Here is a 12,475-nt window from a genome sequence, read left to right as displayed (position 1 = left end):
GTACAGTAAACAATGCTTTATTCTTTCCAGTTAAAAACTTCCTTTGCACTGTAGTGAAATATTGACTTCAGGTGACCATATTACCACAAAATATTATCTTTTACTGATACCAGCCAAAGAAGCCTTTACATAGATCTGGCCCACGAGAATGAGAATTTCATTGGCATATAGAAAATCCAGCCTTATTTGAGAGCAATGCATCGACAATATTTTAACAATCCTACCACAATGTCCTTATTGCCTGCCCTAAGCTCTCTGCCCCAAGACAAGTAGGTGCTGGTTTGCCGTCTCAGAAGTCTGAGCATCATTTTTTGGAGCTGTGACAAGTCTCCTTTGGTAAACTAGTAATAGCTAAAACTCACCAGGATTTAAAATATTGGCCTGCATAATTCTTCCAGTATTTAACACCAATGGCTTGTTCTGTAGTCAATGCGTTTGCAATACTGTAGTAACATCCATAGCATGAAACAGAGAAGGAAAAAAAAAAACCACCACCTGTGTCATTTTAGCCAAGAATAGTTCTCACATGCAGAGCAACAAAAGGCAGCTCTTTTCTGAAGGTGGAATCACCTCCAGATCTAATACCCCCCCAAATCTGTTCCAATGGGTGTGAAAGTTAATTTTTTATTTTTTCGTAAAATGTGACAGCAGCATTGAAGCTGTTTCTGGCCTCGGACAGTTAACAGTATAGCTTCATCTAAACCACTCTACAGTCCCTGGAGCATCTGAGACTGCAACAGCTCTGTCTGTACAGAGGAAATAATACCCACTTCTCTGGGCTAGTCTAATAGCACGGTGGTTGTTACTGCCCCACTTTCTAAGCTCCAGCATAAGCCGGAGTACTGTCACATTAAAACTGTATACAGGTGGACACCTGGAAGTATGTCATCTTTCACAACTTGACAATCTTCTGCCCCACAGATGGCCTGGACAAATATAGGTCATTAGCTGCTCTGTTCTATTCTGATATGCAAGTTCCTGTGTACTCTGAGCAGTGACCTTCAGCTCAGGTTGGGAGACCTCTGATAGTATGGTCAGAAAGTGTACCCCGAGATCAGCCATCAGAAGGCAGCCCAGACACAACCAGTCTGAATCGCTGGTCCTTGTGACTGGTCAAGGCCAGGAGAAAACTTTTAATTTCTAATTAAATTGTGTTTGCTTAGTCAGCTGAATTGGTTTACCTTTTGGTTCTCCTGCTTCAGAATTTTTGTTTATTAAACTCCAGCATGCAGTATTGGCCCTAGAGACTAACACTTGCTATAGTGGCAAATTTATTAGACTCCCCTAGGTATTGAATAGGCTGAGGTTTTTTATTATATGCACACAGCTTTTTTACATCCTCACTGTACATGAGCCGATGTGTTAAATAAGATCCAAGGCCCATTAAATGAAGAAGCCCATCTCTGCAAAGAAGACTCCCCAGGAACCTAAACTCTGCCTGTAATATCACAGCTGGCTCACCCCTGCTCCGTTGTGCTGGCTGAAGCCATCAGGTTTTGGCAGATGCTTGAGAACCAAGATGCTGATGCCATCACCAGTCCTTGGCACAGCAAGGGATCAGAGCATCCCTGGGAGCTGTTCATTTTTATTAGAAATATTTCTGTAGCAGTGCACTAGAAATTGGTTGCTGGCAGAGAAGGAAGATGTACAGGAGGAAAGAGCTGATCCTATTTCTCCTCTGAACCGTTACTTGTGTTTAGAGCTAAACCTAACTGGGACTGAGCCAGAGGCTCTCCAGAGAGGATTTCACAATCACAGTCCAATGGGGATTAGAAAGGAAAGTTTCAAAATCCCACTCAGAAAGCCAAATACCTGAATACTTCTCCCATGGGGCTGAACCTGGGAGTAATCCAGATTGATGTTGCAGCTTGTTGTTCAGACAAATAACACAGATAACAAGCAACCAGGCATTCGTGTGTGTGTGTGTGTGTTAACAAACCCCAGCTTCACCTCTTTTTTCATGGGGTTTCCCTCCATAGGACTCAGGACCTGCATTTAGTTGAGTCAGCTTCATGCACCCCACAGAGCCATTTCTCTGTCAGCAAAGCCCAGGACTTGCTGCACAATGTTCTATCCCTGCCTCCACTATAAGACCGTGGAACGGAGCTCACAACCTGGGTCCAAGCTGGAAGGAAAGGGAGGAAGACGGTTTCTTATTCAGTGCTTTCTTGCTAGTGATCCCTTTGCACCATGCCCAGCCACCCTGAGCCCTATGTAACTGATTTTTCCGTGCAGACATACCAAAGGGAGGCATTTCTTGCTAAGGGTTTCCCTTCTTTAGTAACTGAAGCAGCCTCCATAGCTTTGGAGGCTTGCTGTCCGCTCACTAAGGGCTCATGAGCCATCTGGGACCCCTCAGTGCCTCTGTGTCACCCTGCTGCTCAATGCCATGCTGCCTTGGCTGCATCACACCATCACCAGAGATGAGCAGTACAGCTGAAGATACAGGTGATATTCTTTGCCCCACACAAAAGGATCACTAGATTCAGGCTGAAATTTTCTTTTGAGGCAGTGCTGGTTGGATTCAATTTGTTTTGTTAAATTGTCATAGGTCTGCTGCTCTGTACAAATGTCAAGAGTCTAGAGAGCTGCTGAGGCTGGGAAACCTCTTGTTTATAGGAAATTCTGGAAACCTTCCAATTTCTACCCAGTTCAGATCAAATAAAACTTTTTAAATGATAATCCAGTAAGTTAAGAGCTATAATTTTGCACCAGCTTGATGAATCAGATACTTAATAAAATGATGTTAGTGACACCGCACTCTTCTGTTCTGTAATACACTGTTTGCCAGACACTGTGAAAACAGGAAAGGAGTGAATAAATGAGGCATTGTTATTAATTAGATTTTGGAATTACATTAATGAGCCAGGAAAGGAGAAGCCAAGGTACGGAAGACACCTTGTTCCTATTGCCACTGCATGGACAGGTGATTTAACCTTGATTTCACAGTCTCTGTTTCTGGGATTTACATGTGCCCAACCGAAATAGCTCATGCATGTCTGGGTGGATATATCTGGGCCACAGTTTAACAAGGCCCACGGGAAAGCAAGATTTAGCACCTGCTGCAAAGGGGACTTGCATTGGCCAGATGTTAGTTTTGTAAATGATGACACCTTTTAAGCACATTGCTCTTCCTTCACCCTCTCCCCCTGCCCTCTGCCTGGGACCCTCTTTCTTCCTAAGCTCAGCTCCTCGCATTTCTATCAGCAGGAGGGAGTATTTTGGGCTCACCACAGGTGGACCTGGAAGCCCTTATGAAGTGCTTCTGCTGGCAGAGACAGCAATAAGCAGTGAGAGGAAGAAAAGTCTTCAAACAGCCCAGCATGGTACAGGAGATGATGTCTACCATGTGCTGAGTTAGTTAATGGAGTATGCACAGCAATGTGAGCATTACTTTGGGGGAATTAGGTATGAGTAGGGGTTTAGTTTGATTTAGGCTAGACTTAGGATTAGCCAAAATAAAAAGCATGCTTTAGGACTTGTGTGGTTTTATCTATGGCCCCTGAGCATCACAGGCTTCCTCCTGCTCAGCACTGTCAGGAGTACGAGACTGTCCTGGTTTTGCAGGGATAAAATTTATAGAATCAATTTTCTGTTACATTTTGTTTCAGTTTGTGGCCAGCTGTGGTGGGGTGATCAAGGCCATTAGCAGTGAAAGACAGGGCAGCTGACCCAGGCTGGCCCACAGGTGTATTCTATAACATTAATGTCAGGTTCACTATAAATGGGAAAACTGGGGAAGGCTCTAGGCCTTTTTGCTCTGCTTTTCTTGTCTTAGAGGTTACTATCCCTGGAGGGACTTGCCACCAGTCTATGAGCTAAGTATAATTTTGTGTCTTTTGTATTAGTATTGATATTGGTCTTATTTTATTAAATCTGTTTAAATTTTAACCCACAAGTCTTCCTCCTTTTCCCAATTCCCTTTCTCAGCTGGGGAGGGGTCTTGGGTGATAGAACAAGTGGTTATTGTTTAGCCCTGGGTGTGGGTTAAATAGAGACAGAGACCCTGGCTGACAATGCTGTTCCAGCAAAAGCCCCCAGTACAGATGCAGTCACATGTATAAAACCTTTGTTTTACCAGTTGGGTCAGATTTATTTACAGGGTGGTCTTACTGCTATGGTACAAAGCTCTGTTTTACTGACAAAGCTGTGCTCCCTGAAGGAGTGCTTCAAGTGCAGTATGAATATACCATTGCTCTTACATTAGTGTCACTTTCACAGCATGAAAGTAGCTGGAAGCTTTTCAAGGATCAGGCTGTTGTTTGGGTTCTTTAGATAAGCATAAAAATTGACAAGTGTAAACCACGTGGTAAGTGTCCTGCTGAGCACGATCAGATAACCTCTCTTAGTATACTCCAGGGATGCAGATATTGCATACCATTAAGAAAGTCTTAGATGCCCAGAAGGATATAAAACTACAATCAGGTTCCTCTACCACTTGAAAACACAGTGAGTTATCAGTGGGAATAGCCCCCCCTCAGCGTTAATAACAAGATCGTCAGCACGGAGCTGGTCGCATGGCAGCTGCATCCAGGGATATGGACAGTCCAGCACAAGAGGGAGCTCCACAGTGGCTCATCAGTGGCAGCCAGGGCTAGGAGCACTTGTCTGTGATTGGAACAGAAACTTTTTTCAGCAAAGAAGCTGTTTGATTGGAAAATTTCTGCTAAGGTGCAGTCAAGTGACTTGGCTGTGTCAGCAGGTTTTTGGGCAAGTACTCCAGCTGGTATTTGATCCTGCTTGGTTTATGTTAGCGCTTATTTGGTTGCTAAGGTAAGAAGTTTACTGTTAGTAGGATCAGTGATAGGGCCAGTTATGCTGCGGGGTTGGACTGTTGGGGCTGATCCCACTGCCAGGAGAAGTGTTTGTTGTCTCAGGTTGATAATGCAGTGGTTTCATGAAGGGGGAGTATTAAGCAAAAGGGCTTCTCCATCACCCTTTACCCCCTTTACCCTTCTGGCCCAGCCTGAGGGACTGCTCAGGACTCACCAACGGCACCACCTTTAGCAAGAGCAGCCTGTGTGAGGGCAACCACTCATTCCTCCAGCAAGAGAGATGGAGGTATGGGGGCATCCCAGGTACCCCCACTAGTCCTGGCAAGAACATGGAAAGAGGCAAACATTCATCTCCCTGCGGTAGTGGACCCTGCCAGTGTACATGGGAAGCCCAGGGGAAAACAGAGCTCCATTGGGGCAGACCCTGCTACTTGCAGGATACGTGGACTGACAGGTGGGAGATGCCAAAGACAGTTCAAGGGCACTGTTTAGATTATGGCCAGACACTTCAGAATACTATCTCTATAATCATATACAGACATGTAGACATACCTAGATACATCTCTATATAGGCACACATCCATGTGTGGATGTATTATCAACAATAACATTGTCTTATATTATAATGCAATATGACATCCTCCTTTCATTTCTTTCTGACTTTTCAAGTTGGGAAGTTCACAAAGCCACAGCCAGTTTTGGCATGGAATAATTCTGAAATGTTTCCACCCACATTCCTTGGGAAGGGATGCAGTCTCAGGAGTCCCGATCCAGGCAAGCAGTGCTCTCCAGCAGAACTGATTCTGCCAATAGATTTTCAGCAATCTCAGTGCAATCTAAGAAAGGGTCTCTCTTGGGCCAGATCTGGTTTGCATCCTCTGCAGCTTATCAGTGCTGGGAACAGAAAGAAGGATTGCTGTTTCCCTCAGTCTGTCTGCCATCTGTGGCCTGTCAATATAAGGAAGATCCTGAAGAAGGCCACCTTAGCTCACCTGTAATGCTTCATTGTTTTGGTGACAACACTGGCATTTCTGGCAAAGCAAAAAAGTAGGGTGGGTCTTTTTTGTGTGCTCTGAATACCGCCATTCCCTATGCCAGTTCTAAGCAACTGGAGAGACAGTTGTGAGATGAGGCTCTGACACTGAATGCCAGCGGGCGGGAGTGTGAACACACTGGGGAGCTCCAGGACAAGGGAGTCCAAGCCAGCATAGGGAAGAGTTAGCCTGTCAGGCAGCTTGACTTTGACAAGCCCTGGCTTTTCAAAGCATATCATCTCCATCTTTGAACATTTTTTACTTTTTGCTGGAGTTCAGCTTCTTTCCATTGCTAGAAGCATTTCAAAGATTGTCTCTGCTTCTCACAGAGTCTTCCCCCTCTTCTTTCAAAGTACTCCAGCTCTCAATTTATTTGATATGGACTTTGACATGGGAAAGAGCTTTTCCTTTAGCACTGTAAGCTGCTTCCCCAAAGGCTTGAGTTAAATCTGCTTTAATAAAAACACAGAGCTTTAGGCAATTGGGACATAAATGATTTCTCTTCTGCACTATTGAAATGCTGCTTTCTAAGTACGTTCAATAGCGTATTAGAAACAAGTCTCTAATTAGCCATAGAGTACTGAAGACCTGACTATCTAATGTAAAAAATCAACATTGTGAAAACTTTGAGAATATCAAAAAGAAGCAAGGGAAGACCGCAGGTCATTTTCAGCCATTCCCTACCCATTTAAACCCTATAATTACAATATTAACTTTAAAAGCAGGGGACAGTGGTGAATGTGAAATCATCATAAGACCAGAATAATCATCCTAAAGACAAAATAAATTAATCGTTGACCTCTGTTATAATGAACATTTCACAAGAAAACCCCACATTGAAGTTCAATTTACTCAAGTGTTCAATGTTCTTTCTATCTCCTATAAGGCTCTGAAGCAGAATTTCCTTGATAAGACTGATGTACACCAGTTGCTCTAAGTTACACATTTGTACATATTCACTAGAGCCCATGTAACCTGTCATGTACAATATTACCAGCTTCTGATGCTGCTTTTGAGTGAGACAGAGGATCAAACTTAGAGTTCTTTATTTACTCAGAAAGGACACGGAGTATATCCCCCAAATACAGACATGTAAATCTGTCAATGTATTTCTGGTAAAAACATAACTAGCCAACTTCTCTGTTTATGCTCTGTTATATTCAAACCACAGTAACACTTTCACTGTCAGCAAGGACTGCTTGGCTAGTCAGGGATCAAAGCACAGCAGATCTAATAAAATTACCAGTCTGGACAAGGACTGAGCCAAAATCTCTTTGAGAAGAGGCTCTGCTGTGTTTCATAATGCAAGAGGCAGTAAGAGGAACTGAGGAGAAATATAAAACCATCACTGATGACTTTAGAGACTACATACAGTCTGCAGGACTGGTTGCTGAGGAAAAAAGACAAGTTACATCAAGTTACACTCCTGGTAACTTCCCAGTGTGGGGCTTAGGGAATGAGAAAGCCCTGATGTGCTCTGGGTGGTGGCAAGAAGGTGATCCTCTTCCAGTGCTGCTGGACTGGGTGCTGGCACCTCATCCCCAGGGTCTTCTGGCCAGACTGCTACCCTCGCACAGCAGGGAGGGGTGGGAATCATTGCAGGAGTCCTGGGCTAAAGGCATTTCTGCTCAGCCTCTTGCTCCCTCTCTTTAGGAGGGGAAGGAAGGGGTGGATGCCCTGCATCCAGTCACTTCCTAGGTCTTTTAATTGTGTCGCACGCACAAGTGCACACTTCCATATTGTCAACTTTTTCCGACAGCATAACTGGAGATAAAATTACAATGAGACATAATTACAATGAAAAAGCAGGGTAGAAGTCATTCCAGTATTGTAAAACAAGTCCCAATTATTTTGTTTATTAATTAATAAATAATTACTTATTTGCAAATACAGTTGCATTGATGGAACATGCCAAAGACACACATTTTCTTGCACAGATGACTTAGGAACGCACTGAACACCCAAGAAGGAGTTGATAAAAATCCATGCATGTAGGCCATTTCAATTAAACTGCACTCTCTAAAACAAATCCAGCATTTTGCACGAGGAAACTTGAGCTCTTGGGACAGAGCCATGGCTGTGGGATGGCAGTCCAAATCTCCTGTGTGACAACTGGATTGGAAGGTATTGCAGTTGCCCCAGAAGGAGAAGAAGGTTCAAAGGGAGGTGGTTCTGGCCCAAGAGCAAAAGACTAGGTCAGCCAGGTTTGGCCTCAGTCACATCTGCCAAGACAGAGCCACCACTGTAAACAAGCCTCAGAGCACCCAGAAATACAACCTGCAAAAAAAAAGCCATGTGCAGGAGAAGGGAGCAGTGAAAGCAAGGGCCCTGCATTCCCTCCAGCTTGCTGTGCTTCTGTGCTTGCAAAGAGCCTGCTGTGTTCATTAGTCCTAAACACCAGCTGCTGGCAAGGCAGAATTCAGCTTAGTTTGCTTCAACACCTCTTTAACCTATGATTTAATGTCATTGTCGTTTGCATCACGAAACAGTGCTTTCATGACTATTGCACATTTCCCATAGATCCCCACCCCCAAGAAAGAAGTCAGTTAACAGTTGTTATTTTGCCTAGTAATGACCTCTTCCATCCTAGTTTCCCACAACAGTAATGGAAAAAAAAAACCACAACAAACACAAACAGATAAGGGCAAGGAAATAAAAATATTTGTTGTTTGAAAAGGTGTCATTTGGCTTCCTTCTAACACACAAATATTTTGTGTTCACCATCACAGGCATTACTGCTGTCTTACACTGATATGCAAATGGCAGTTTAATAGGTATATTTTATATATAATATTTTTATATATATATATGTTTGTTTATGTGTGTGTTTGTACACACATACGCTCGCTCTCACTGCCTAGCAAGAAGTTGGCCAACAGCGTGGTCTAGGCCAGAGACAGGTTTGCTGAGGAGTTCATACTCAAATGGAGTCAATACCAGGCTGGGACCCGGAGCAACACTTTTAATATCATTCACTCCCTGTGGCAACGTGCTCTAGGGAAAGATCCAGATACATAATGAGAACCACTTTCATATTTGTTTTCAAAATTCCCCAGTTCTGTTTGTTTCATTTAGCTAAAAATTCTCTAGGTTAAAATTCCCTCTGGGACATGTGCGTGTTTAGAGATGCCGTCCACTGTGAATGCAGCTCCCTTAAGCTAGCAGAAAGTATGGGCAAAACCAAAGAAGAAGTCCTACTTGAAATGTATTAGGTGTCCAGGTTAGGACTGTCTCCTTTTCAGATGTCCATGTTTCAGTTTGCCTTCACAGTAGAGTTAAAAATACACTGCTTTCCTCACATACCTAGAAGTAGTATATTGGAGGATCCCATTCTTCACAGTAAGAGTTTAAGGCGGCCCTTGAAAAAAAGGTGCAGAAGTGTGCACGTTTACAAAACAAATGACAGTTAACCAAGCAAAAGTGATATTTTAATATTTTGCTTATCAAATTACCATTTCTTTTATATCTCTGTACGGACACTTTGTGTCCACAGTCTCCCCTTGGAAAACATGTCTTTTTCCTGTCCTCTGAGATCCTGCCTACTTCTTGACTCGTGGCTGTTAAGGTATTTAAATTTGTAATGTCAAACAAAAAAAAAAAAGGCTTGTCCACTCTGCTAGGCTTTCAGATTACATAGGTTCTGTCTAAATGCACTGTGGAAAACTTTAACAGATTAATTTATCTGTATTTTAACATGTAGATGACATTCTGCTCTATACTGGATAGGCATTATGCTGTATACAGTGACAGCAACAGAGAAGTGCAACATCAGTGGCACCATGTCTGTTTAGCAAAATATTTATGACCAAAAAAAAGGAAAAATATTCATAATAGGAGCCATTTCCTTTAACAACTTGAAAATTGATCCTTGCTCCTGAAACACTCTTGATTTTCAAATTCTTTTTTATTTCTTTCAAAATGAGCCCTTTCCCAGGGGAGACTGCATTTTCTGAGTTCCAAGTCAAAGGTGGTTTAAAAATTTTAATGTTTGCAGAATGGGATCATAGGATAATTCAGGCTGCAACAGATCTCAGGAGGTCTTTGGATGAACTTCCTTCTCAAGGAGGGTCAGCTCTAAGGCCAGCCCAAGTTGTTCAGGGCTTTACCCAGTCAGGTGTTGAAAACATCAAGGGTGGAGACTGAACAAGAAATGTTTATGCAAATATGGGCATTTGGCTGAATGTGCTCAAAACCCAGACCAAACCAGTACACACTTCTCCATTTCCACCCCACACCTCTGCTGCAATCATCCCTGCCAAATCACAAAATCACAGAATCACAGAATGTTAGGGATTGGAAGGGACCTCGAAAGATCATCTAGTCCAATCCCCCTGCTGGAGCAGGATTGCCTAGACCATATCACACAGGAACGCGTCCAGGCGGGTTTTGAATGTCTCCAGAGAAGGAGACTCCACAGCCTCTCTGGGCAGCCTGTTCCAGTGTTCGGTTACCCTCACCGTGAAGAAGTTTTTCCTCATATATTTAAGTGGAACCTCCTGTGTTCCAACTTGCACCCATTGCCCCTTGTCCTGTCAATGGATGTCACTGAGAAGAGCCTGGCTCCATCCTCATGACACTTGCCCTTGACATATTTATAAACATTAATGAGGGCACCCCTCAGTCTCCTCTTCTCCAAGCTAAAGAGACCCAGCTCCCTCAGCCTCTCCTCATAAGGGAGATGTTCCACTCCCTTAATCATCTTCGTGGCTCTGAGCTGGACTCTCTCTAGCAGTTCCCTGTCCTTCTTGAACTGAGGGGCCCAGAACCGGATACAATATTCCAGATGCGGCCTCACCAGGGCAGAGTAGAGGGGGAGGAGAACCTCTCTCGACCTGCTAACCATACCCCTTCTAATACAGCCCAGGATGCCATTGGCCTTCTTGGCCACAAGGGCACACTGCTGGCTCATGTTCATCCTGCTGTCCACTAGGACCCCCAGGTCCCTTTCCCCTACGCTGCTCTCCAACAGGTCTGTCCCCAACTTGTACTGGTACATGGGGTTGTTCTTGCCCAGCTGCAGGACTCTACACTTGCCCTTGTTATATTTCATTAAATTTCTCCCCGCCCAACTCTCCAGCCTGTCCAGGTCTCTCTGAATGGCTGCGCAGCCTTCCGTTGTGTCAGCCACTCCTCCCAGTTTTGTGTCATCAGCGAACTTGCTGACAGTGCACTCTATTCCCTCATCCAAGTCATTAATGAATATATTGAATAGAACTGGTCCCAGTACCGACCCTTGAGGGACTCCACTAGACACAGGCCTCCAACTGGACTCTGTCACATTGACCACCACTCTCTGGCTTCTTTCCTTCAGCCAGTTCACAATCCACCTCACTACCCGATCATCCAGACCACACTTCCTCAGTTTAGCTGCGAGGATGCTGTGGGAGACTGTGTCAAACGCTTTACCACATCCACAGCTTTACCATCATCTATCCACCGGGTTATGTCCTCATAAAAGGCTACCAAGTTGGTTAAGCATGACTTCCCCTTGGTGAATACATGCTGAGTGCCCCTAATGATCCCCCTATCCTTGATGTGCCTAGAGACAGCACCAAGGACAAGTTGTTCCATCACCTTTCTGGGGATGGAGGTGAGGCTGACCGGTCTATAGTTACCCAGGTCCTCCTTCTTGCCCTTTTTGAAGACTGGAGTGACATTCGCTTTTCTCCAGTCCTCAGGCACCTCTCCCGTTGCCCACGACTTAGCAAAGATGATGGAGAGTGGCCGAGCAATGACTTCCACCAGCTCCCTCAGCACCCGTGGGTGCATCCCATCAGGGCCCATGGATTTATGGATGTCCAGATTGTTTAATTGGTCCCTGACCCAGCCCTCATCTACCAAGACAGATTCCTCCTCTATCCTGACTTCTTCTGGGACCTCAGGGGTCCGGGGCTCCTCAGGACAGCCTCCAGCAGTACAGACAGAGGCAAAGAAGGCATTCAGTAACTCCGCCTTCTTTTTATCCTCTGTCTCCAGGACCCCCACCTCATTCATCAGTGGGCCTACATTGCCTCTAGTGTTGGCTTTACCTGCAATGTATTTGAAGAAGCCCTTTCTGTTGTCCTTGACCTCTCTTGCCAGGTTTAATTCCAAGGAGGCCTTAGCTTTCCTAGTTGCCTCCCTACATCCTCTGACAACAGACTTATATTCCTCCCAAGTGGCCAGCCCCTCCTTCCATGATCTGTACACCCTCTTCTTCCACTTGAGTTTGCCCAGCAGTTCCCTGTTTAACCATGCAGGTCTCCTGGTACCCTTCCTTGACTTCCTACCTGTTGGGATGCTCTGATCTTGAGCTCGGAAGAAGCAGTCCTTGAATGCTAACCAACTATCTTGGGCCCCCTTACCTTCTAGTACCCTGTCCCATGGGATTTCCCCTAGCAATTGCTTGAAAAGGCCAAAGTTGGCCCTCCTGAAGTCCAGGGTTGCGATTCTGCTAGCTATTCTGTTCCTGCCACATGAGATCCTGAACTCTACCATCTCATGGTCACTACAACCAAGGCTGCCCTCAACCTTCACCTCTTCAACCAGACCCTCCTTGTTAGTGAGGATAAGATCCAGCAGCGCTCCTCTCCTAGTTGGCTCATCCACCATTTGCATCAGAAAGTTATCATCAATGCACTGGAGGAACCTCCTGGACTGAGGATGGCTGGCTGAGTAGGCCTCCCA

This window comes from Nyctibius grandis, chromosome 4, assembly GCF_013368605.1.
Source record: "Nyctibius grandis isolate bNycGra1 chromosome 4, bNycGra1.pri, whole genome shotgun sequence".
Taxonomy (NCBI): domain Eukaryota; kingdom Metazoa; phylum Chordata; class Aves; order Nyctibiiformes; family Nyctibiidae; genus Nyctibius; species Nyctibius grandis.
The sequence above is the reverse complement of the archived record's forward strand: the minus strand, read 5'-3'. Positions refer to the sequence as shown.